Raw genomic sequence first — 25,342 nt, 5'->3', positions numbered from 1 at the left:
TGTCAGGGAGAGACAAGTCACTGGTGCTCACATCTCTCAAGCCTCAGGTAGGGCTGTGGCTTCTGACCCACAATAACGTACAACCTTGTGGCAGAGTCTGAACACTTCTGACAGATACTGTGACACGGTCGCGTCCAATAGTGGAAGTGAAAACTCCAGCCTTGCCCTCTGTTCATTCTGAATAAAGTGCTGTCTTGCATTGCTGGGGCTGCCTACACAGCAGCAAACCTTATCCCCATTTTGTAAATGAGGAAACTGAGGCACAGGGGTGTGCTCTGACTTCCAGGACTCTGTGACCCAACTCTTAGTAGAACCACATCTGCTGCGTCGTCTGCGGGGAGAGAAGGGGAGGCCAGAAGAGGGCCTCGACTCTGGAGATGCCCCCTCTCCCTTCAGGGGCGAGAAACCGAGGAAGTGGCAGCCACCGGGAAGGAAGGAGGGAAAGTCAGACCAGAGGCGTGGAGTCTGGACTGGCTGGTGTTTCTAGTTCTCCGCGGAAGGGTGAAGGTCAAGGCGTCGTTCTGCACAGAGGCGGCGCAGACATTTTAAATGTTAAGAGCAACGAAAGAAAATAGAAGTAGTAAAAGGAAGTGGGGCGCTGGGTCTCCGCGAGAGAAGGAAGCAGCTCCTCGGAGCTTCCCCTTTCTCCTCCTTCCCCGAAGCCCCCACCCCAGCCTCTCTCCTGCTCCGCCCACCTCCCCTGCGGGGTCCAAAACCGCTTCCGCTCCCCCGGCGGAACCGCACCTTGCTCCTGCGGGGGTCGCTGGCGGTCGGGGCTGGCATCCCTCCCACCGCGGCCGCCCACCGTCAGGGCCGGTTCCTTCCGATGGCAGAGCGGCTCAGAGCGGCGGCTGCAGCGGGACTCCGAGGACTCGTGAACCAGCCTAGCGCCTCGCAATCCCTGCCCCGCCACTAGGTGGCGCAACAGGCCCGCTGGGCGGCCGGCCTCGCCCAGGCCCCGCCCCCGCCCCCGAGCAAGCTCCGCCCACGGCGCGGCCCCGCCCACAGCTGCCTGAGGAGCCGAGCCTGGGCAGATGCTGGGACCTGCCGCGCGACTCCAGCCCAGGTGCGGGGGTCCCGACCGTACCCCGGGTCGCAGGGCGTCGTCACTGGAGAGGGGCGTGGCGCCCGGCGGGGACTGCAGGTGTGTGGCCGGGCGGCCGGGGCGGGGGCCGTCGTGGGCCAGCTTGGGGCTCCGGGCGGCGCCGAGCGGGCGGGCACCGTGGGGAAGCGGTGGGCTCAGCAGCGGCTGCGGCGGTGGCTGGACAGATCCTGCTCTCTTAGGGCTCTGGGGACAGGAGCCACTTTCGGGGTACGGGGTCCGCACACCCGCGGTCCCAATAATTCCGGAGACAGGGGCATTCCGGGGATCATCTATCGTTGTCTACGTGACCGCTGCCGGACCGCCTGACTGCGTGCGGTCCGAGTTGGCCAAAGCTTCCTGCCACCTACTCAGGCCGCGTGCGCCCTGTGTCATGGGGTCACGGCGTCTGCACCTCTCCGCCTGGGAGCTCTCCCGACGAGCATTGTCCTCAGGGGTCCTTTGCCATCAAAGGGGGTCGAGGAAGTGCTTGCCTCAGCCCGCTCCTAGCGAGCGTGGGCCCCAGACAGTGGCTGCTCTTCTCGAGAACTGCACGCCTGGCACTGTCAGAGGATTTGTGTTTACACCCTGCCTGTCCCTTGCGTGACGTATGTGTGTGTGTGTGTGTGTGTGTGTGTGTGTGTGCGCGCGCGCGCGCGCGTGCGCGTCGGGCTGGCCCGTCCCAGTCCTGGGGTAAATAAGCAAGAAGTTCAGGTCAGTAGGAGGAAGGAGATTGTTCAGAGGGAAAAGGAAGATGAGATGAAAGTAGCAGGATGTGGTATCTAGTGAGTTAACAAGCCTCGGTGCAGAGAGGAGGGGTGGGTTAGGCAAAATGAGGACTCAAAGTAGGCCAGGGCTGCCTCCCAGGCCCCTTCTGGATTGCCCTTCTCCCCCTACCCCGCCTCCCCCTGGGCCCAGTATCTTTCCATCCAGCGCTCCTTCCTCCTGGCCTTGGACCACCTGGACCACATGGTCCAGGCCTAGCCCTACAGCACAGCTCTCAGGGGTGGGGTCTGGAATCCGTATGATTCTACAATCTGAACAAACCCCTTAAGTGACGATGCTGGAGCCACTGTCTGGGGACTCCCTGTTGCGTGGAAAGGGCACCCGAGTTCCAGCCAAGCCCGGCGGTGTGATCTTGAGCATCTTCCCGCCCCTCTCCCAGCCTGTTTCCCTATCTGTAAAATGGGCCCCAATAGCGACTTCTGGGGCTGTGGGAATATCAAATGGGAAAAGTGTGATAAGAGCGGCTGCACAGGGGAGCTTCTTCCTGGGTATTTGCAGAGCAAGAGTAGGCGGCAAGGGCTCACCTCTCCCTCAGCGTGGTCACTGGGGTAGGATGATCAAGCTCTCTCTTCCTGCTTCAGGAAACCCTCCTTCGATTTTTTTTTAAAGCATAACCGGCCAGGACTGTGGGGCAGGAGGACGCCCAGTCTGTGTGCTGGCCTCATTATGGTTTTAAGAAATCCTTCCCCCCTTATCTCTAGCTTGGGTGGGGGTGAGTAATGTCTTCTCTCAGCAAGCTGTGGTGTAAGCCACCACCTCGCCCTCCCTCCCATGCACCCCTCTTGTTTCTTTCAAGAATAAAGGTGGCACTGGGCTACAGTGTGTTTGGGAGTACTGCAGTGGTAATGATAGGAGGTGCCCCGGTGAAGGCTGAGGAAGCTGGCTCTGAAGGCTGCTCCATGGTCCCGGGTGAATCTCTGGCCATGGGTCTGCTGGCTGAGAAGTGGGAGAAGGAGAGCCAGCAGCTTTTTAGCCTGGGCAGCCTGGTGCTGGAGGCCCCAGCTTGGGTTCAGTGAGCACTCAAGCTGTGCACACGGCCTTGGCTCAGAGAGGCTCACCCTAAGCTGGGGGCTCTGTGGGATCCCTCGACACCTGAAGACTTGTTTGTCTGAGATATGGGTGGGCTGAAAATCTGGATCAGCTTCTTGAAAGAGGAAGCTTCTGGAGTGACAAGATAGAGTGATCACCAGGTCAAAGGAGAGGTGTTATATTTGGCTTTGAGCATCTGGCATACATGGGTGGGTGAAGGAAAGAATATGTCTTACTTCTCTGCCCAAGGAGAAGAGACACTTTCACAGCAAACGTATTGCATATTCAGATTTCCATTGACTTGAAGATGTGCATAGTTTCACAATTTAACAACTCTGAAATCAAAATGCATCTTACCATCTATAGCATCTTACCATTAGAATAGATAGCAGTGTTCCTTTCTTAGTGGCACACAAAATAATGGTGCGTCTTACATACAATCGATGGCATCTTAGATTCTGTTAAACACGATGTATGTTTTCCCAAATTTGAGGGACACTTTAGATGTACACAGGTAAACACAGAATTGACATTCCCATAAGTAAATTTGTATACATTAATTTTTCTAGTAACTCTGCCTTCTAAACACCCGAAAACTTTTCAATGTGTCTAGTTTTAAAGGAATCTTTGTAAAACGTGTTGCTTGCATTTATAAATGTAGCACATTGTGTCGGATTTAATATCTTGAAAATATCACACGGTTCTACCTGCCGTTCTCTTTTGTGCCTTGTGTCTGCTCAGGACACATTTTCTGCCTTTTTCTTTCTGCCCTTTCTCCCCAGTTTATCATGTTCTTTAATCTTCACAGCCACACTCTGAGGTAGCCACAACTGTTGCCCCTATTTTATGCATGAGGAACCTGGCCACGTGACTAGAAAGTGGTAGAGCGGGGCTGACCCTGGCTGGTGTCTACTCTTTAAAAATACGTTTTTACGGATTTTTTGAGAGAGAATAGAAGGGAGAGAGACATAGAAATATCAATTGGCTGCAACCCGAGCGTGTGCCCTAACTGAGAATCGAACCGTGACCTCTTGGTTCCTGAGTTGACACTCAACCACTTAGCCACAGCCAGCCAGACACTGGCATTTACTCTGGACCAGAGATGATTAAGCTTGAGTGGCAGCCTGCATGTGCTCTTGGGTGTGAAGTGCATGCTCTGTAGGGCATTACTTTTGGACATAACTATGGCTGTCCACATGACTTTTCTGTCTGCTTCCCGGCTAGCATCTAGGTTCTGGATAATTGGGGTTACTGGTTAAGTGACTTCTGGATAAGTGAGATATAGCTATAGCAAGGTGCACCCAATAGGAGGGCGAGGACAATGGATAGGAAGAAGGAGGTGACTTTGGTGGCACAAAGCAGACATTGGGTCCTTCTTGAGCCTAGTGAATTACCCATGTGGGTACTAGGCTTTGAGCTTTAAGTGGCCTCAGTGGAGACTCCTGCCTCCAGCCTCTGGCCTCCCCCCACTCCCAGTCCAGCGCCTCTCCTGTTGCCATGGTGATGTAAAACAACAAATGAGACCAAGTTGCTTTTCAACTGCAAACCCTGCAGAGCTGCCATTGCCCTCTGGAGAAGGCCGATACCCCCTAGCATGACTAGGAAGGCCTTCCACCACCCAGCCTGTTTCACCCTCTGAAGCTCAGGCAAACCTCAGTGCCTTTGCACGTGCTATTCCTTCTCCCCCATTGCCCTTCACTTCCTCTACCTGCCCGGGGGACCATGAATTCATCCTTGGATACCCAGCCCAAACATCATCTTTGACGTATTCCCCAACCTCCTCCCCACTCCACAGCACTGAGCACCCACTCCTTCTGTCCTTGCCATGCCTATGATGTCCTCCTACCAGAACTCTGACCACCCTGGCCGACAGGGTCTGATCCGTGGCTCGGTGGCTTGCTCACTGATGCTCAGTGTGGCTGTGAAGCTGTCACCATGAACCCTCTAGGGTCTCACAGGCAAGTCCAAGCACATTAACAGTGGAAGCTGCCTGGACAGGATGGTGTGGGGGGCAGGAGGGTGGGGTCGGAGGGAGTGGTGTGCTTTTCATTTTCATGTCCTCCAGAGTCTTCTTGCTGTTGTTGATCTAGGCAAATAAGCTTGTGTGGTTTCTCTGTGGGGGGCAGGGCTTGGGGATGAGGGCTGAAGGTGGCTTCCAGGCTCCTGCTTCCCATGGAGTGAGGGTCTCTCATTTCTGCCTGAGTCCTTGACTCCTAGCATGTGACCTTGGGCTAATCCATGTGTCTCTCTGGGTGTCAGTTTCCCCATCTGCATGGCAGCGTGGCACCAGCTGCTTTCTGTGATGCACCTTAACCTCAACATTGCACACATTGGTTCAGCATTTCAACATGGAGCACTTCCTGTGTGCCAGGCATGTGCTGGACTCATGAGCAAAACATACAGTGCTCCTGCTCGTGGAAATTACAGTCAAGTGGACAAGACACTAGGCACATATATCATTTCATTACAATCACAAGAATTATGGAGTTCTGTGAGATTACGTTAAAGGAGCCCAATATAGTTGGGGAATTAAGGAAAGGCTTTCCTAAAGAAATCATTTTTGAGCCCTAGCCTGTTTAGCTCAGTGGCTAGAGGTGGCTCACAGACTGAAGGGTCCCAGGTTCGATTCCGATCAAAGGCAGGTACCTTGGTTGCAGGTTCCCCGACCCTGGTTGGGGTGCGTGCAGGAGGCAACCAATCGATGTGTCTCTCTCACATCAGTGTTTCTCTCTGTCTCTCCTTTTCCCTTCTACTCTCTAAAAGTCAATGGAAAAATATCCTCAGGTGAGGATTAACAACAACAAAACAAAACAAAACAAAACAAAAAAGAAAAAAATCATGTTAGAGTTGAGACTTGAGATATGAAATTTAAAAAGCAGTAACGCTAACAATAGTAATGCCTAGCATTTAGCAGACACGTGCAGAGTGTTCTTTGGGTGCACCCTCTGAGGTAGTCCTTTAACAACTCGGCGGGGCTCTGTAGACTTCCTGTCCTGTGACAATTACATGAGTTAACTGCTGGCAAGTACCTCGCCCAATGCCTGGCATAGACCAGGGCTCATCCCCTGAACCTCCTCCTTCCCTGCCTCCCCCATACTCCAAAGGCCAGGTAACCACACTAAGGAAACACATGCTCTGACAGGGTGTCTCCCTTTTCCTTTCGCTGCTCATCACCGGAGAGCACGTTTCCATGCTGCTGCCATGGCTCCGTGCAGGCGTCCTCTGCAGGTTGCTTTCACGCTGGCTATCAGGGTATAGGGTGCCCCCTCCACAGACAACCATCACATGCTTTGCTGGGCCTGCCTTACGTCCCTCCCCAGAGTTGCTCTTCTCGCAGGGTTCAGAAACTCTGATTTTCTCTATCATCTATGAAGACACCTGTTCAGCCCTCATAGCCTTCTTAATCCAAAGTTGTCACCCCAGAACCACAAAGTCTCTGCAGACGTATCTCTGGGTTTGGGGTCTGAGCATCTGTTCCTGAATAGCGTGGTGGCTTTGAATCTTGTCAGGCAAATCTTCACACAGCCACTTCCACACTGCCCGGCTGAAGCTGAGGCGACCTGCCTCCTCTTTGCATTTTTGGGTTTGTTAGATCACATCTACACCTACAGCTCTCTCTCTCTCTCTCCAAATATATATATATATTTCAGCGAGGAAGGGGAAGGGAGAGAGAGAGAGAGAAACATCAATGAGGAGAGAGAATCATTGATTGGCTGCCTCCTGCACACCCCACACTGAGGATTGAGCCTGCAACCCAGGCATGTGCCCTTGACCAGAATTGAACCTTCAGTCTGCAGGCTGACACTCTATCCACTGAGCCGCGCCAGCCGGGCTATACCTACAGCTCTTAAAGGAGAGTTTCAAACTCTATTAGATAATGCGGCTCTTTGAAAAACTGATCAAAGTGATAGATCATCTTCTTCCCCTCCCCCAAAAAGCACGTGTGTGTGCACAATTGCTCTCCCTCTCTCAAAGTTTTGAATAAAAAAAAAAACTTCAGGGTCTTCTTAAACATTGCAGTCCACCGAGTAACCCAGTATAATATCCCCTGCTCTAGAAAACAGGACTTTCTCTACGGCAATCGCTTTGAATAGTCCCAGCTATTGTCACAGGCAAGCTGGGGGTGATGCTGGCCAGTGGAAGCCTGCAGACTGCAGAGGAGGCGCCGGACTCCTTGGCAGACCTCCAGGCAGCGAGCAGCGGGCCGAGCTCCCTGACCACTCACGGAGCCACCGCCTCGCATCCGCTTTCTGCATCTCTCATCAAGTCTTGAATTCAACCCATTTCCAAGTTGATTAAAGAGCATCACTTTTGCTGGGGGTGTCCTTACAAGAAGCCTTCCGCTTCCCTACCACCCACCTCCCCCAACCAGAGAAGGGGGTTGAAGGCCAGGAATGAGAGTCAGAGAAAATGTGTGTTTGTGGCTGTTCACCTGGAGCCAGTCTAGGAGGCAGAGAGGCAGCCCCTGCGCAGGTACGCCCCTCCCTGCCGTGCTCCAGGGTCTGGCTTGGGGCTTTGTTTCTCTGACGTGGTCACAGCTCTTTAAGTGCTGAAATCAGGCACCACGTGTGAAGCATGTTTGCTTCAACTCCTTGTTTCTAAGGATTTTAAAAAGCAGGAATGGAAGTTAAGTTTGTCAAATTCTTCTTTAAGCATCTACTAGGCAATTCTTGTATTCCTTCACCTCGAGATAGATTTATGTGGCGCATTATATCAACACTAGAGGCCCGATGCATGAAATTCGTGCAAGGGGCTCGGCCCTCCCAGCCCTGGCTTCATCTGGAAGGTCGTTCAGCTGTCTGGTCTAATTAGCATATTATGCTTTTATTATTATAGGTCCTTCTATGGAACCCTCCTTGCACTTCTGGAATAAACTCCATTTTGCCAAGGTGTTTTATTCTTTTAATATGGTGAGGTGGTTCTCTGTAGGGTTTGTACATCTATACTCATAAGTAAGCTCGGCCTATTCCCCTTTCCCGTCCCGCGTTGTCAGGGTTTGATGTGCTGGCCTATTCCCCTTTCCCGTCCCGCGTTGTCAGGGTTTGATGTGCTGGCCTATTCCCCTTTCCCGTCCCGCGTTGTCAGGGTTTGATGTGCTGCTTTGCCAAGTGGTTTGGGAGGCATTTGATTTTCTCCTGTGCCCTGGGCCAGCTTGTCCTGCAGGGCAATGATCCGTCCCCTGAAAATTGGGAGAACGGCTCTGGTCTTCAGGTCCTTTATGGCCGGATCCTTGGTTATCCGCTCCCTGGGCCTTTCTCTTCTCTTCTCTTCCTCAGTTCTCCAGGTGCACACCTGTCACTCCATTGCTCCCACGCCAGCCCCCGAGACCCATCTTGGACTCTTGGTCATACAATTGCTTAGAGCCAGCTGGAGGGCAGTTCCACTCCAGGTGCTGCATTTTGTGGGGATGCTGATAAACCACTTTATACCCAGAGACAGGTACCCTAGTTGCTGGTGCCATAATACAAAATGACTGAAGAAGCGAGATGTTTTCCTCTAAGGAGAGCACCCACAAAGTAATCTCTCTCTTCACATGTTTGAAGGGCAGCATCCTTCGGAAAAGCCAAACACCTGCTCGGTGGCGGTCTCTCTCCAGAAGGAAAAGGGTCCAGTGAAGGGACATTGTAAGGAAATAGACTTCAGCGTGCTGCGAGGGGATCTTGGAGAAATCCGGAGCAGAGCGATAGTGGAATAGGTGGCCTAGTGGTAGTGAGTTCCCTGTCGGGGGAAGTGTTCAGGGAAAATACATGTCGGATGTGGAAATGATAGCTGTGAGGATGAAGACCAAGATCGCTCCGCTTCTGAGAGTGGCTAGTTCTCCAAATCATGCTGCCTGTGTCCATCTGGTCATATAAAAACTGATGGTTCTTTTTAAAATATATATATTTTATTGATTTTTTACAGAGAGGAAGGGAGAGGGATAGAGAGTTAGAAACATCGATGAGAGAGAAACATTGATCAGCTGCCTCCTGCACACCTCCTACTAGGGATGTGCACACAACCAAGGTACATGCCCTTGACCGGAATCAAACCTGGGACCTCTCAGTCCGCAGGCCAACGCACTATCCACTGAGCCAAACTGGTTAGGGCTAAAAAATGATGGTTCTGAGAACACAATTTGAATTTAAGAAGTTCCCTGGCCTTGAATAAACAAATCACAAAGCTGGGAAGCTGCCTCCCAAATCCCACAGCTTCACAGCCCATTCCCCAGAGCAGGAGCACTTTGGTGGTTACCCATGGGGAAGGGCCCAGGGGCCATCCCTGACCTGGGACCCTTGCCCACATCCTGTGCTGGAGCCCAGGCTGCTCTTGGGATCTCTCGTCCCAACTCTGGGTGAAATAAATGAATTGAGCTCCACTTCAGAATCACCTTCCTCTGTGGCTGACCGAGATAAGTTCTCAAGGCCAACCTCCCAACCTGCAGGTTGAGCTGGGAATGAATGGCCTCTTGCTCTTGCAGTTTCTGAGCCAACGTTTCCTAGGCCTTTGCATTTTGCATTCACGTCTATACTGACATCTTGGGGGTTTGGTTTTGAGAGAATTAAAGGCTCAGAGAGCTTTCCTTGGCCTGCTACTGTGCTTAAGAGAAAACAGGGCTATGGTGTGATGTTCAGGCTGCAGGATAGGAATAGGAGATGAGATCTCTAGTCTGAGCTGTCCCCTGCTTACCTCCACATCCCCCCTGAGCCAATGGCCTCTATTGTTCTGACATCTGGTGAGTTTTCAAAGTCTACCCTTCCATAGTGGGAGCTGCTCTGATGGGCTGAGCAGAGGGGACCTGCTCCTTCCCTCATGGTGCTCATCTTTTGGCAGGATTTCCAGGACTCCAGACCCTTCTTCAGACCACAATGGCGCCACGCCTTCCCCTGCCCATATTCCCCTACGGTCATGGGTGGCGTTGTAAGGGCAAATTCCAAAGGCCTGCTCCCAACCCACATCTCTCTTTGAAGTTTCTGTAGCATCTGATGCCCAACATTTCCACCTGGAGCCTCTTCTCTTAGCACTCTCACCTCCTCCTTCCTCTGCAGACTCCTGTTCTTGCCTCCCCAATGTGCCTGTCTCCCTCCCCAAACACTCTTCTCCATGTCCATGCTGGTTATTTTCACTATTTCACCTTCAGCACATGTCCAAAGCCCAAGTCTTCGTCCACAGAGCAGCTTCCTCTGCAGACTTCCCTGTTTTATGTCTAGTGAAATCAGACTCCTGCTCTTGAGAGCTTGGCGTCATCTCTGAGCTCCCCTCCATCTACCTGTTCTCATAATCCAGCCAGGTTTTCAAAAATTAAATTTATTGGGGTAACATCGACTGGTAACATGTAGTCTCAGGTGCACAGCTCCAGAACACATGACCTGTCTATTGCATTGTGTGCTCACCACCCCAAGTCTGGTCTCCTTCCGTCAGTTTTGATGGCGCTTCCTTTCCCTGGAGCTCTTGCTTCTCTCACTTCCCCATCGTTCTCTCTGCCATCTAATTCAGCTTTCATCACCATGTGCCTGTTCATGGTGCTTCTGGGCCACAGTCTCTTCCTTGCTTCACCAGGAGATTTTTCTTATGAAAGCTCCTTCGTCGTGTTTGGAAATCTTCGATACTACCCCACCTCATAGGGAAAATCCAGTCCTTCATCTTCTGTTCAAGTTTCCAAGGTTAGTCCTGCCCTTTGAGTCTTCTCCAGGAATTCTCACCCTCTCCTCCAGCCAGACTGCTTGACTCAGTTTCCCCAAGGCCTAATGTGTGTTCCTGCCTCTCTCATCCTTCTTCCCACCATTGTGTTCAGCACTGACTCCCTAGCGCCCGGAGGGGCCGGCGTTGGGTGGTGCTCAATCAGTGTTTGCTGAATGAAAGGTTGTCTGGTTGAGCAGCAGCACCTGGGAGACCTGGGCCTCAGCTGAGGATAGCTGCTGACCTGGTGGCTGGGCTGTCCCCATCTGAGATCATTGTGGGGGTTCAGTCATCCTCCTCCTCAAGGACTGCACCCTGCAGGCACCTCACTGGCCTTCTGTGGGCATCTGAAGGGGCAAAACTATGTGTCTTTGCCCTCTAGTATGGGCAAGCCAGGTGTCCTCCTCTGAGCTGCTTAGACCCCATGACCCCTGGCAGACTGCAGACTGACTCCACTGCTTGGCGTCCTCTTAGCACCCTCCACGTCAGTCCGATTTAAGATGAGCAGCTCTCTGAGTCTGACAGGGGAAGACCTGGGGAACTGGCCCCAGACGAGCCACGCCCAGCCTGGTGACCTCTGCTTCACAGGAGCCTGGGGAAGTATCTGTTTGCAACACGGTGTTTACTGGGCAGAGGGGCTTCCTGTCCCGCCTGCCCTGCCCGGCAGCTGTGGGGCAATTGGGAGCTGTGCTTTCAGGAGAGTGGGGGGAGGAAATGCTTGGAGGATTTGGGGGGATTCTTCAAACATCCCCAGGGGTACCTGGCCAAGCAGACCCTGGAGGAGGTCAAGGGAGACGTAGGACTCAGGTTTTTAAATTAGGAGAAAAGAAAGTATTACTCATCATTGTTATTAATTTGCATATTGCCCTTCACAGCTTGCACACGTGCTCCGCAGTGTGGCCCTGCTGGTCTGATGCGGAGCTGTTTAGAGCAGAAAGACACTCTCTTCTGTTGCTCCCAAGCAGGTGCGAGGGTCAGGTCAGCCAGGATGCTGTTCTTTTTCTGAAGGGGAATTATGCTGGGAGAGGAAAGAGGGCTTTCTGAGGGAGGGAGAGAGTGGCGGAAAGGACTCCCAGTGAGAGAGAACCTCCCATTCTGATGTAGAGTTCCCCTAAAGATGGAGAGTGGTGCCCTGTCCATGCTCACCTGCCTCCTCAAAGGGCCATGGCAGCCCTGGGGCACCCACCCACCAGCCTGGAACCACCACCATGGCTTCCACAAGAACTTAAGCTTGTATCTCTGGTCCCTGGGAAGGTCTGGTAAAGTGCCTCAGGCTCTCCTGGCCCTGGGGACAGAAATATGCCATATTCCCTTTCTGGTAAGTGGGTAATCAATGAGTGGGTGACTCAAATTTGGGGCTCAACCTTACCACCTGACTTCAAAGATCTGAGGTTGTTTTCTGTGGTGAATTCTTTTTCTGAACCCATTAGAGAAAGGATGTGGAACAAGAGCTGCCCAGCTGCAGGGCAGAGGTGCAAAGGACTCCCCTGACAGCCACACAAGAGCCTGCGGGTCATGGTGCGACAGTATTGGTTTGTGTAGGGAGGTTTGCTATAAAATGCAAAGGAAGAACTAAAATAAGGGCAGGGCCCTTTAAAGAAACTGATAATAAAAACCTACTTGAAAGAGATAGAGGTTGGCCTGAGGGGTGGGGCTGAGAAGAGTGATGAGAGGTGGGGTTGAGCAAGGATTAGACTTGGGTAGCATCAAGAAAATGCATTTCTGAACTAGTGGGGCTAAGGAGCTCAGGCCCAAGGCATATGAGCTTTTTATGGGTCTGGACAGGAGGTTATTCTAGAAGATACCTGATCAGCTAGAAAAGCAAGGTGATGGGGACTTGTGGGAATTGATAGAAGCAGCTCTCAGTACAAAGCCATATATTGGGTGCATGTAAAAAGAAAGAGGCACCATTCCTCTTATTCTCCCACCCCTGGCCCAAGGTAAGGCACTGTTATGGCCAACATTTTTCCCTGAGATGCACGTGGCAGACTGAGAATGCCCCTTCTTGGGTCATGGCTAAACTCTACTGGGTTTCCATCAAGGGGATTTCAAAGGGATTGATTGGGTTGGGACCACAGTTGAATTCCACCTTGGGTCCAGAGCTCAGTGCCCTCAGAGAATCCTCTCTTCAAAGATGAGGGATTACTTCTCATTTGGCTACATTATTTCTAAGACCTGCTCAGTAGATGGAGGTGAGAACATCATCATTATTTTTTAAAGGAAATTTTATTTTTTTAGAGAAAATTTAGGTTTACAACAAAATTGAGAGGAAAGTACAGAGATTTCTCATAGATCTCTTATCCCCACTCATGTATAGCTTCCCCCTTTATAATATTACTCACCAAAATTGTACTCTTTTTTTTTTTTTTTTTTACCAAGGATGAACCTACATTTTCACATCATAACCACCCAATGTCCATAACTTACCTTAATATTCTATGGCTTTAGCTAAATGAGTAATGTAATGACATATACCCATCATTATAATAGCACAGAGTATTCTTACTGCCCTAAAATTCCTCTGTGCTTTATCTATTCATCTCTCTCTCTCCCCTTACCCTTCTCAGTCATTGATCTGTTTATTGCAGGGGTGGGGAACCTTTGATCGGCCAAGGGCCATGTGGATATTTATAACATAACTAGTAGCCCTGCACACCAATCTGTGCATGAGTAGCTCACTGCTGCTTTCCTCAGGGGGCCTCCCGGCCCATTGCTGCTCGTAGCTCTCTGCTACACGTAGCTCGCTGCCCTGCCTTCTTGCTGTTTGGTCGTTACGCATCATGGTGTAACAACCATTTGCATATTACCTCTTTATATTATAGGATTCGAGGGCCATACAAAATTATCAACTTAAAAATTAGCCTGCTATATTCGGTCAGACATTTAATTAACTCACCCCTAATGCCTCCGCAGGGCCAGACCAAATGATTTCATGGGCCTTATATGGCCTGCAGGCCAGCCGCTCTCCACCCCTGTTTTATTGTCTCCATAGTTTTGCCTTGGGAACATTATATTTTACTGAACTATTTTATCTCATTTAAAGAGGAAAAGTTTTGTAATGCCCATACTTTATTTTCAAGTACCTTTTTACTGACCAGTAAGAGGTGATCTCTAATTCATTTACCAAAATGGTACCCTCTCAACTTGAATTGCTTCAACATTAGCTGGCCAACCCAGTTTGTTCCAAAGAATATCTAACCTTTAAATAACTTCATTTCTGCTGTTGCTGCCCCAGAGTAGGATACACAGAGGTGGCCATGCTGTATAGAAGGTATATACGGCTTCTCTGAAGGATGACTTTGGCTGTTATGAGGTGTCCCCTTAACAAGGGAATTTTGGGTACATTGTGTGGTCTCTATTTAAGGTCAGACCATAAAACATACTCTACAACTTGGGGGGAAATCCCACCAGCTGTATCTGAATGACATAGTAACAGACAAAAACATAATTTTACTTCTTAGATTAACTCAGTGTTGACTGAAGTATTAGTTGGTATATTGGTTTGATGTTGTAGTGGAGAGACCCAAAACAGCAGTGGCTTAGATAAGATAGAGGTTAATTTTTTTACTCATGTAATAGTCTGAGAATAAGTGATCCAGACTATACATGTCATCTTCATAGGTTGGGAGCCTATGCCCCTTCTATCTCGTTGCTCCTCCTCCCTCAACATGTAGCTTTCACCTCATATAATGGCAACTCTAGCAATTACAATTACATCTTCATTCCAGCTAGCAGGAAGAGGAGAAAGGAGAAGAAGGCATTTAAAAGCATTTGGAAATTGCAATTGTCAATGTTTACTCACATTTCATTGGCCAGAATGTTATCATATGACCACATTTAATTACAAAAGAATCTGGGAAATGTAATCTAAAATTTCCAAAAATTATATTACTATAGAAGAAGGGAGATTGGACACAGGACAATTATGAGTCTCATCCATATATGAACACTATTAGTTTGAGATATTACTGAATCTTCAGTCATATAAATATTCTTCATCCCTTCTGTCATATAGTAAGCATGCCTTCTAAGTCCTATTGAAAATTGTTCATTAAAAAAATGGCATGCTATACCAAAAGATGAAATCAACCCAAATGTCCATCTATGGATGAATAGATAAAATGTGGTATGTACATACAATGGAATAATATTATTTATCCTTAAAAAGAAAGGAAATTCTGACACATGCTACAACTTGGAAGAAACTTGAAGACATTATACTGAGTGAAATAAGCCAGACACAAAAGGACAAACACTGTATGATTCCACTTACATGAGTCAAACTCATAGAGACAGAAAGTAGAACTATGGTTCTAGTAAAACATAATTTTATTTCTTAGATTAACTCAGTGTTGACTGAAGTATTAGTATACTGGGAGGAGGCAGAATGGGGAATTAGTGTTTAATGGATACGGTTTCATTTTGGGAAGATGAAAAAGTTTTGAAGATGATGGTGGTGACGGTTGCACAACAATGTGAATATACTAAATGCCACACAACTGTACATTAAAAATGGTTAAAGTGATAAATTTTATGTTTTTTTTTTATATTTTGCCACAATTTTTTAAGTGGCATGATCTAATGATCTAAAAGCGGAGTTTTCTGGCATTTTAGGAGAGATGTCCCCATGGATCAAGATTCTCCATACCCTTTGGGTGAGGTTATGAAGTCAGTGGTTGTCAGTGCCAGCCTGACAGGTGAACCGGACTGAGGTAGGGAGGTGGGAATTAAGAAAAGAAAGACATGAAAGCGGGATCGGGAGGACTGCAAGCCATTGACAGACTGCAGCAGCTTTATTAACTGCGCAATACCTTTTATACACAAACACTGACTGGGAGGTCAGTTCAAAAGGAACGCACTCTCCGTTCCTCTTAATCTCTTAAGGGAGATGAAGCAGGAAGCCAAATTCTCGGTACAGCAAACCTTCAGTAGTTACAGACTTCTGGTAAGCCATGAAAGGTCGCTCTCATTCTGCTGACAATTGGAAATCGCCATCCAAACAAGTCAGGGGACACTGTGTGGGCAGGGGACTGAATCTTATGAGTCCCTTTGGGTGCAAGGACTCTGTCAGTTTACACCCGGTCTCCAACAAGTGGTGAGTGCATTCATCTGTGTTGCCATTCAGCTCACATTTTTCTACACAAAATCCAGATATGCTGTTTTGGTGGCATTTTGCTGTCATACCTGCTTTATTAGTGAGTCCATTCTAGCGCCTGGTGGTCCCTAGATCCTTTGCTCATGAACGGCCTCTCAATTACATGTAGAGAACATTGCCAGGGGCTTAGTGGGCTCAGAGACTGCAGTTTCCAAGATTCTACCTTGTTCATGTTCTCAAAAATTAGCACAGCCTTTTCTAGTGTCTGTCTCTGCTTTTTTCTGTCTTGCTCTTTCTCTTGTACATCTTTCATTTTCTCCAATCCATCAAAGATTACTAATAGCAGTTCCCTTTCACAATCTCAAGTTTCCGTATGACTCTGAGATGTATTTATCCTCATGCAATCCTCAACTCATTTTCAGCCAACCCTCTATTTACTTCAGAGCCCTCCGTGTGGGACCCTTCTCCCACAGTCTCCCCCTCTCCTCTGCTGCTGTGGTCTTCTAAATACAAGGTTGATGTGTCATTTCCACTTGGACAATATATGTACCAGCTGCTAATTTGGCAGTGGCTCCACATGGCCCTGGAGTAAATCCTTAAGCACTTAGCTTGGCATATAAAGCCATGTGCCATCTGCCACCCCAGCTCATGCAGCTTCATCTCCCAGCATGCCCCGTGTCATACGTTATCCTGCAGTGGGGTTAAATGCCTGGCCATTCCCTGAAGGAACCATTCTGATTCACACCTCTTGCCTCTGTCCATTTTCCAAACACCATGCTCGAAACCCAGGGCAGCGGCTCCTGCCTGTGGAGTTATCTCGGGAGCTACCCTCTTGGAGAAGCTTTGCTAATTGACCTTCACCCTCCTCCAAGTCCCTAGTGCACCAGTCCCATATTAACCTCCACTGGGACAGCTCATCCATTGGGTAGTGTCTGGTTTGAAGGTTATTTTGAATGGTGCTGCTGTGAACTTTCTGGCGTATGTCCTTTGAGTACATTCTTAGGAGCAGAATTGCAGTGTCGTAGGGCATGCCCAGACTGTGCTTTAGTGGTATTGCTAAAAGGTTTTCCATTTGGAAAGTGGCTGTACCAGTTTACACTCCCACCTGCAGCCCCGAGGTTCAAGGTGCTTCACACCCTCACAAATAGTGTTTTCCATTTGAGCCATTCTGGTGGGTGTTTAGTGGTATTGCGTCATGATTTGAATTTGCATGTCTCTTATGACTAATGAAATTGAGAACCTTTTCATGTTTATTGGTCATTTGGATATCTTCTTTTGTGAAGGGTCTACTCAAATCTTTTGCCCATTTTTCTATTGGGTTGTCTGTATTTTTTTTTTTTTTTGTATTTGTTGCAGCTCCTCACACTTTGAATGGAGATGATGGGTCTCTTAGAGGCCCACCTTCCCTTCTGGTCACAAGCTCCTTGAGATTTCTGGACCGCCCCTTAGTAAAATCCCTCTAATAATAGACCCTTCATATATATCTGCTGTTGACTAAATAAACCATCTTTGATCCATGATTTCCAGAAAGATAACCATCCTCCTGGAGGAAAAGGATGGAAGAAATAGCGGTGGAGCAATTCCGCTCTCTCTTGGGTATCTGTGACTACTGCCCACCTATCCTGCATGGTTGGCTCAATCTTTCCAAGTTTAGGCTCTGAAAATAACTCTATGGGCCCTTATTAATGTCCTCAGTGTTTTTTTCAAGATTTCCTTTCATGCCTGCTCACTGCAGCTCTTTTGTGTCCATTCTTATTTGGGAACCTCACTTCCATCTTTTGTATATGGCCCAGAAAACCTCACCAACCCCACACCATTCTCATGAGGCTCTGTGCCTGTGCCTTCAGAATTTAATTTTCAGAGCTTTCTTTTCCTTTTAAGCCATCCTCTCTGATTCCACTTTCTTAAAGTCTAAGACGTGTGCCTGACATTTCCTTCCATGATTAGTCCAAACTTGGAGGATTAAAAAATGATGTGATCATTTTTCCTGTCTTCCCCTCACTCCTGTTTTACAAACCTTTCATTATTCTTGGTCAGAATCAACGACACAAGATGGAATAGTTTTTCTCTGCTTCCTCAACCTTCCAAGAGATGAGATGATCAGGGGAGCCAGGTACTGTCTTCCATGTATTGTCAAGGTGAAATGCTACATCCCTAGACTTTGCTGTGGGTCAGTTTTATGATTCATATGAGAAAAGCAGCATCCATATCTCAGTTAAACTATGTGTGGGTAATCCCATGTGCTTCTTTCTTCTTTTATCTTCCTTCAAACCTCTGTATCACTTATTCATTCAAAATTCACTTATTCATCCAGCTAATATGTGTCAGTCACTCTTCCACGTCCTAATGGAGTTTATAATCTAATGGGGCTGGAGGAGAGAGACTGACAATGAGCACAGTAAATAATAAGTAATGTGTTTTTTTGTGTCAGTTGGTGATAAGAGGGGTGGGAAGTCCTTGTTAAGAATATAATACAAAAACTGTACAGAGGTGAGGGAGTGAGCCGAATGGACATCTGGGAGAAGAGCACTCCAGGAAGGGGGAACAGCAAGTGCAAAGGTCCGAGGCAGGAGTGTTCCTGGTGTGTTGCTGTGGTCATTCTAGTCCTCAGAACTGGCCACTTGCACGCTGGCATTAGCGAAGCTTAATATCTGAAATGAAGGACAGTGTATTAGTCATCTTTGGCTCTACAACAGCACCCAGCAAAGTATCTGTGGTCATATTCACTTACTAAGAAAACTTTTTATTTGAATCAATGAATTTAGGTTGGACAACCTCTGAGAGCCCTTTCACCTCTGAACTGCTACGATTATCTTAGCTACCAGGTGGTTTTGCCTCCAGCTGTCCCACCTGTGCTCTTCTGAACACATGGCTTCTGGCCATGTGGCCTGGCTTCCGTCAAGGGGTGGGGCCTTCACTAGATATATACTAGTATGTGCCATATACTGTGGCTGTGCAACAAACTATCCAAAACTTATGGTAGAAGACTGATTATTTTAGTATGCTCACGGATTGTGGGAGCCAGGGATTTGGGCAGAACACAATGGGGATGGCTTATCTGTGTTCATCAATCTCGGGGCCTCTGCTGGGAAGACCCGGCCAGCTGGGGGCTGGCACTGAAGTCAGCGTGCCTACAATGGCCTCTCCGTGTAGCTGGGGGTTCCAACCTCTAAATGGACAGTCGGATTACTTCTAGGACAGCCCAGAGCTCCAAGTGCTGGTGTTGCAGCAAATGAGGCAGTAGCTGTGTTGTCTTAATGACCTAGTTTGGAAAGCCACAGTGTCACCTCCACTGTCATCTGGTGGTTGAAGCAGTTTCAAACCCACCCAGATTTATGGGAGGGGTATTAGGTTCCACCTCTTGATGGAAAGTGGCAAGGCTGAATGTAGAAGAGGCTGTGGGATGGCAGATGTTGTGACCAAAGTTGGAAAAGACAATCTCTTATAGCACCTCTTGTTTTCCTGGGGAGAAAGTCTCATTTCCTGCTGCCCCTGGACTGTCGTGGATTTTCAGATGTCTTTTCACACCCTGTTCAGAGACAAGTCCCAGTGTGAGATGATTGCTGGGACTGGTGGCCTCCCCCCTTACTGCGTGCGCTGTGTGGATGAAGCCCCAGGGCCTGGGGAAGATGGGTGTTCAGGCACAGAGCAGGTGCTCTGCAAGAGTTCATATGCCCCTGGGGCAGAGCAGGTGTGTTGATTGTTACCCTTTACTAAGTGTGCTAATGGCATCACCAGAGTGGGGAATGTCCTTGTTCTCAAGGGATGCCTGCTGAAGTATTAGATTGAGCCCTATGAACTGGCTGATATCGGCTCATGTGCAATATGCTTGAATCTAAAATTTAGGAGATGATGTCTGCAACCTGGAAATTACTTTCAAATGGTTCAGCAAAATAAATGTGTGTGTGTGTGTGTGTGTGTGTGTGTGTGTGTGTGTATGTGTGTGTGGTGTTGACCCAAGGATCCAGTCTGCACACTGGGGTCCCAGCCCAATAGGAGCAAGGCTGCAGGCAGATGGGGCTGGGGTCACTGTCTCCCTCCCTTCCATCTGAAACTGTCACCCACAGCCTGCCTCCTGCCCTGCCCTGGGGATGGGTGGTGCTGGAGGCGTCTCTCTCAGCGAGGGCAGGCCAGGTCTACATTGGGCTGAATTGCCCCGAGCCCGATGGGTGAGGCAAAGTCGCTCAGTTTTCTGTACAAACAAACCCCTGGCCCTCTGTTACAGGGGTGGGGAACCTTTTCTCTGCCAAGGGCCATGTGGATATTTATAACATCATTCTCGGGCCATACAAAATTATCAACTTAAAAATTAGCCTGCAATATTTGGTTAAGCATTGAATTAACTCATCCCTAATGCCTCGGCAGGGCCCGACCAAACGATTCTGTGGGCCCTAAGTGGCCCGGGGGCTGGACATTCCCTACCCTGGTCTAAAAGAACCGTCTGGGAAAGTGATGGTGAGCCGGCGGGAGAGGGGAAGGCACTACTGAGGAGGCTCTGGTTACCGATGGAGAGAAGGCTTGGGACAGGGCTGCGAGGGGCTCTTCAGGGGGCAGCTGTGTATTCCTGGAGGGTGAGCAGTCAGAGTGATCAGTCCGGCAGGCTGGGTCAGGATGTGCTTCCTGGGGCGACTGAGGGAGGAGCAGGTGGCCATGGGAAGAAGGGTGGGAGTCCTGGTCAGAGGACACTGATCTTTAGCCCCAGCTCTGGGGTCTGCCCATCACTCCAGGGGTTTTTGAAAAAGCCCAGGACCCTGCAAGACCCACTGGGCCTCTCTGAGCCCCACATGTTGTGACTGGAAATCCTCGGAGAATTCAAACTTGCCCAGGGGGCCCATCCCCGAGTCCTCCGCCAGGCCCTCTAAGTGCGGGATCCCTGGAGAGCTGCGGCCGTGCCCCGTGCCCCTCAGGCTGCCGACCTCTGGGCGGCTCTGCCACATCCTGTGCCCGGTCCTGCTGCTCTCGAAGCACAGACCAGGTGTGCGGATTCTGCGGCGGTGCCCAGGGTCGAGTGTAGCACAGTTTGCTTTTCTTGGAAATCGTTGGCGATTTGTTAGAAAAACAGGAAACATTGGGGCTGCTGGGGTACATTTTGACTTTTTTGTTTTTGTTTTTGAACCCCTTTCATCTGTCTCAGCCTCAGGTGTTTTATTCTGCTCAGCCCTACCTTTCAAGCCTCCTTACCATCCTGCCCCCTTCTGGGCGTTCTCCATTCTGTCCCTCTTGCCTCGACCACCTTCTTCCCCACCCCATCACTGCTGTGGGGAGGCGGACAGTCTAGACCAGGGAAACAGGTGTCATGTCTTGCTGACGTATGCAACCTGGAGCATGTGCTTCTGTGAAGTGGGGTTTCCCTGCACCTGTCGTCACCCCCTCCAACCTGCACTCCCCCCACCTTTATTGCGGTGGTTGGACAGGAAGCAGAGTGGCTCTGAGAAGTAGGACCTGCAGCGGCTGGGGCCACTGTCCTATAGCTGGACACAGGGGAGATGTGGCTGGGAAGGGAAATCTGTCATCCCTCCTGGGTCAGATTGGAGCTGGAGGGGCCCTCAGACGTCACTTTATCTATGGAGACACTAAGGCTGAGAGAGCTGGGGACTTTCCAAGGACCCAGATTAGATAGATGGCTGATAAAGAGGAGGAACGGGAAGGAGGTGAGGAGGTCTGGGTCCAAGCTCTGGCTCTGCCCCAGACCCCCCTCCCAGGCTGGGACACAGGCATGCAGGAGGCGGGGATGAGGTGGGGTGGGGACTGCCGTGTGTGCACTGGGCCTTAGTCAAGTGTGAGGAATCACTGCTGCTGTCCCTGGCGAGTGTTTCCCGGCCTCATCTTGCAGGGGTGACCTCTGAGCAGGTTTGGGGCTGTCAGGGGTGGGCAAACTTTTTGACTCGAGGGCCACAATGGGTTCTTAAACTGGACCGGAGGGCCGGAACAAAAGAATGGATGGAGTGTTTGTGTGAACTAATATAAATTCAAAGTAAAGGAGCGGAGGGGAGAGCAAGAGAACCCTCCGCTCTTTCGTCTCCGTGGGCCGGATAGAACAGCCGAACAGGCCGGATCCGGCCCGCGGGCCGTAGTTTGCCCACGGCTGGGGGCTGTAATTAAGCTTTCTTGCTGTCCATTCCCCACCCCATAATGTGCCACTATGGAGAGGCCCATTTTATGGATGAAGAAACTGAGGTCCAGAGAGGTTCCGTGGCTTTTGTTCTCCATGCCCAAGTGGGCCCTCAGGAGGCGAGAAGGCCAGTGGCTCTCTGCACAGGGAACTGCTGTGCTCTTGGGCGCCCCCTGCTGGGCAGCGTCCTGGGCCTTCATTCTGTACCACGCCTTCAGGTGGGGCCTCCCCTTCTCCCAGGGGAACTGCCTTAGGGGCTGCCCTTCTGAAGTCATATAAGAAGTCTGATATGAGAGGTGAGAAACTCCCCAAACCTCAAGGGGTTGTTTTAAAGGCATTAAACTGTCCAAAGAGAGAGAGAATGTATAAGACTAAGACAGATAGGACCAGCATGAGAAACTGAAACACTATTTAGGGAGCTTCCCAGAAAAGCAGATTTGAAGAATTCTGGACTAGGCAGATATAGTGGGCAGGAAGGTGACCCCCGTCCTCCCTCCCCACACCCCCCCTACACACACACCAGGGCTGCTAAGTGTGATGGGCATCCAGGGGCACCACAGGCTCTGGGAGGGGCAGGGTCTCCCTTCTCTCCTGGCCCACATTCCCTTTCCTCCGGGAGCAGAGACTTGCCCAAGTAAATTCAAAGTAAAGAAGCGGAGGGGAGAGCAAGAGAACTGGATAGAACAGCCAGATCCGGCCCGCGGGCCGTAGTTTGCCCAAGGCTGGTCTAGACCCACTGCTGGCTCTTTTTATTTAGTGTATTCATGAGAAGAACATGTATTGCCATTTCACAAATCTGATTATATAAAACACTAGAGGTCCGGTGCATGAAATTTGTGCATGGGGTGGAGGGGTGTCCCTCAGCCCAGCCTGCACCCTCTCCAATCTGGGACCCCTCGAGGGATGCCCAACTGCCCGTTTAGGCCTGATCCCAGTAGAATCAAGCCTAAACGGGCAGTCGGACATCCCTCTCGCAGTCTAGGACTGCTGGCTCCCAACTGCTCGCCTGCCTGCCTTCCTGATTGCCCCTAACCGCTTCTGCCTGCCAGCCTGATCACCTCCTAACCACTCCCCTGCCAGCCTGATTGATGTCTAACTGCTCCCCTGCCAGCCTGATTGCCCCTAACTGCCCTCCCCTGCAGGCCTGGTCACCCCTAACTGCCCTCCCCTGCAGGCCTGGTCACCCCTAACTGCCCTCCCCTGCAGGCCTGGTCACCCCTAACTGCCCTCCCTTGTAGGCCTGGTCCCTCCCAACTGCCCTTCCCTGCTGGCCATCTTGTGGTGGACATCTTGTATCCACATGGGGGCAGCCATCTTTGACCACATGGGGGCAGACATCTCGTGTGTTGGAGTGATGGTCAATTTGCATATTACTATTTTATTAGATAGGATTGATAACTGTATTCCAGTGTAACTCACTTCCATTACAGTTCCACGGATTTTATCCCAGGCATTTAAACCATTCTTCTGAAGCGGGGTCTGTAAACTTCTCCAGATGGCCAAGTGGGTCCAGGGCATGAAAAGGCCAGGAGTCCTGCTACTGGGACAGTGAAGGGTGGCTATGGCAGGAGGCAAACCTGCGTTGGCATTGCTGCTGCAGACCCTGAGGTAGTGGCTTTGTCTTTCAGAGCCATAGTTTCTTTACGTGCAAGTGGGGGTGAGAGATCTACTTTGGAGCATTTTCCATGGGCCATGCATGCCTAGTCTGCAGCCTGGCAGGAAGAGGGAACTTCATCGTGGGCAGTAGCTGGTGGCAGCGGCAGCAGTTTATTTAAGCCCATGAGATTCCAGTAGAATTCTTGCTCATTACAGAGGAAACCCCAGTTGGACCCCTCACACAGAACGAAAGACTGATAATGCCTCCCATCTTTCTCTTTGGCTTTAGGCTGGGAACAGGTAGCCCCCAGGTATCCAATATTGGTCCATAAATTGGAGTATTTAAGAAATAGCCATTGAATGTTGATGCAATGGAATATTATTCAATCATTAAATGTACAGTTACACGCTATAACATTGGTAAACTTAGAAAATATGCTAGGCAAAAAGGGCCAAATGCCAAATACCACATATTAGATGATTCCATTTATATGAAATGTACAGCAAAAGGAAATTCATAGAAACAGAGAGTAGATCGGTGGTTGCCAGATGATGGGGGAAGAAGAAGGGAGTGACTGCTCTAATAGGTATGAGGTTTCTTTTTGGGCTGATGGAAACATTCTGGATTTAGATCATGGTTATGTTTGGACAACATAGTGAATATACTAAAAACCACTGAAGTGTGTACTTTAAAATGGTGAATTTTATGTTATGTGAATTATATCAAAAATGTAAAAAGTTAAGAAATCAATACCAACTCATGGACATAACAGAGGAATACTTTGAATAACCCTGTGCTCACAAATTTGATAACTTAGGTGAAATGGACCAATTTCTTGAAAGACAGTCTATCAAAGCTCACACCAGGATAGGTCATCTGAATAGATCTGTATATTTTAAAGAAATTACAGTCAGGAATTACATGTTTTAAAATGATTTGCAGCACACTGGTTGAAAATCGCTGCTCTACAATATAATTCCAGAAAATAGAAGCAGAGGGAACACTTCCTAACTCATTCAATGAGGCCTGCATTACTCTAATACCCAAGTCACCAAAGACATTACAAAAAAGGAAAACTATAAACCAATATCTCTCCTGAATATCGATGTAAAAATCCTCAACAAAATGTTAAAAAACTGAATCCAACAATCTATGAAAAGAATTATATACCACTAAGTGGGATTTATTTCTAGTATGCAGGCTTATTCAACATTTGAAAATCAATTAGTGTAATTTGTGACATCAACAGGATAAAGAAGTAAAATCCTATGATCATCAATTGATACAGAAAAAGTATTAGACAAAATCCAATATATATTCATGATAAAATCTTTCAGCAAACTAGCAATTGAGGGGGAACTTCCTTAATATATATAAGAATATCTACAAAAATCCTACAGCCATCATCATATATAATGCTGAGAAACTAGATGCCTTCTCCCTAAGAAGGGGAACAAGGTAAGGATGTCCTTTCTCATTCCTCCTATTCAGCATCATACTAGAAGTCATAGCTAATGCAATAAGACAAGACAAGGAAATAAAAGATACATGGTTGGGAAGAAAGAAATAAAACTATCTTTTTTGCAGGCAACATGACTGTCTATGTAGAAAATGCCAAATAATTGACAAGGAATTTCTGGAACTAATAAGCAATTATGGGAAGGTTGTAGGATACAAGACTTATACAAAGAAATCTATTGTTTTCCCATATACCAGCAATGAGCTATTGGAATTTAAAATAAAAAATATAACATCATTGACATTTGCACCAAAAAAAATGAAGTACTTAGTCACAAATCTAACAAAATATGTGCAAGATCTATATGAGGAAAACTTCAAAACTTCAATGAACAAAGTCAAAGAAGATGCAAATAAATGGAAAGCTATTCCATGTTTATGAATAGGCAGACTCAATATTGCTAATATGTCAGTTCTTCCCAACTTGATATAGATCCAATGCCATTCCAGTCAAAATCCAACAAA

At 48.9% G+C, this 25,342-nt stretch overlaps 1 protein-coding gene across 3 annotated transcripts in view; it reads left to right on the top strand.

Moving 5' to 3' along the window:
• The first annotated feature begins 1,003 nt into the window (after positions 1-1,003).
• PIK3R5 (phosphoinositide-3-kinase regulatory subunit 5) overlaps positions 1,004-25,342 on the top strand; it is a 71,729-nt gene continuing 47,390 nt past the window's right edge. For 2 of the 3 annotated variants that reach the window (XM_080678004.1, XM_080678006.1), the window contains exon 1: positions 1,005-1,144. The gene's annotated coding sequence lies outside the window, so the exon portion shown is untranslated. Of the gene's footprint in view, positions 1,145-25,342 lie in introns of all 3 variants that reach the window. The other variant, XM_080678005.1, reaches the window with a different exon arrangement.

The sequence above is a fragment of the Plecotus auritus genome (genome assembly GCF_963455305.1).
Source record: "Plecotus auritus genome assembly, chromosome: 7".
NCBI lineage: Eukaryota > Metazoa > Chordata > Mammalia > Chiroptera > Vespertilionidae > Plecotus > Plecotus auritus.
The sequence above is the reverse complement of the archived record's forward strand: the minus strand, read 5'-3'. Positions and strand labels throughout refer to the sequence as shown.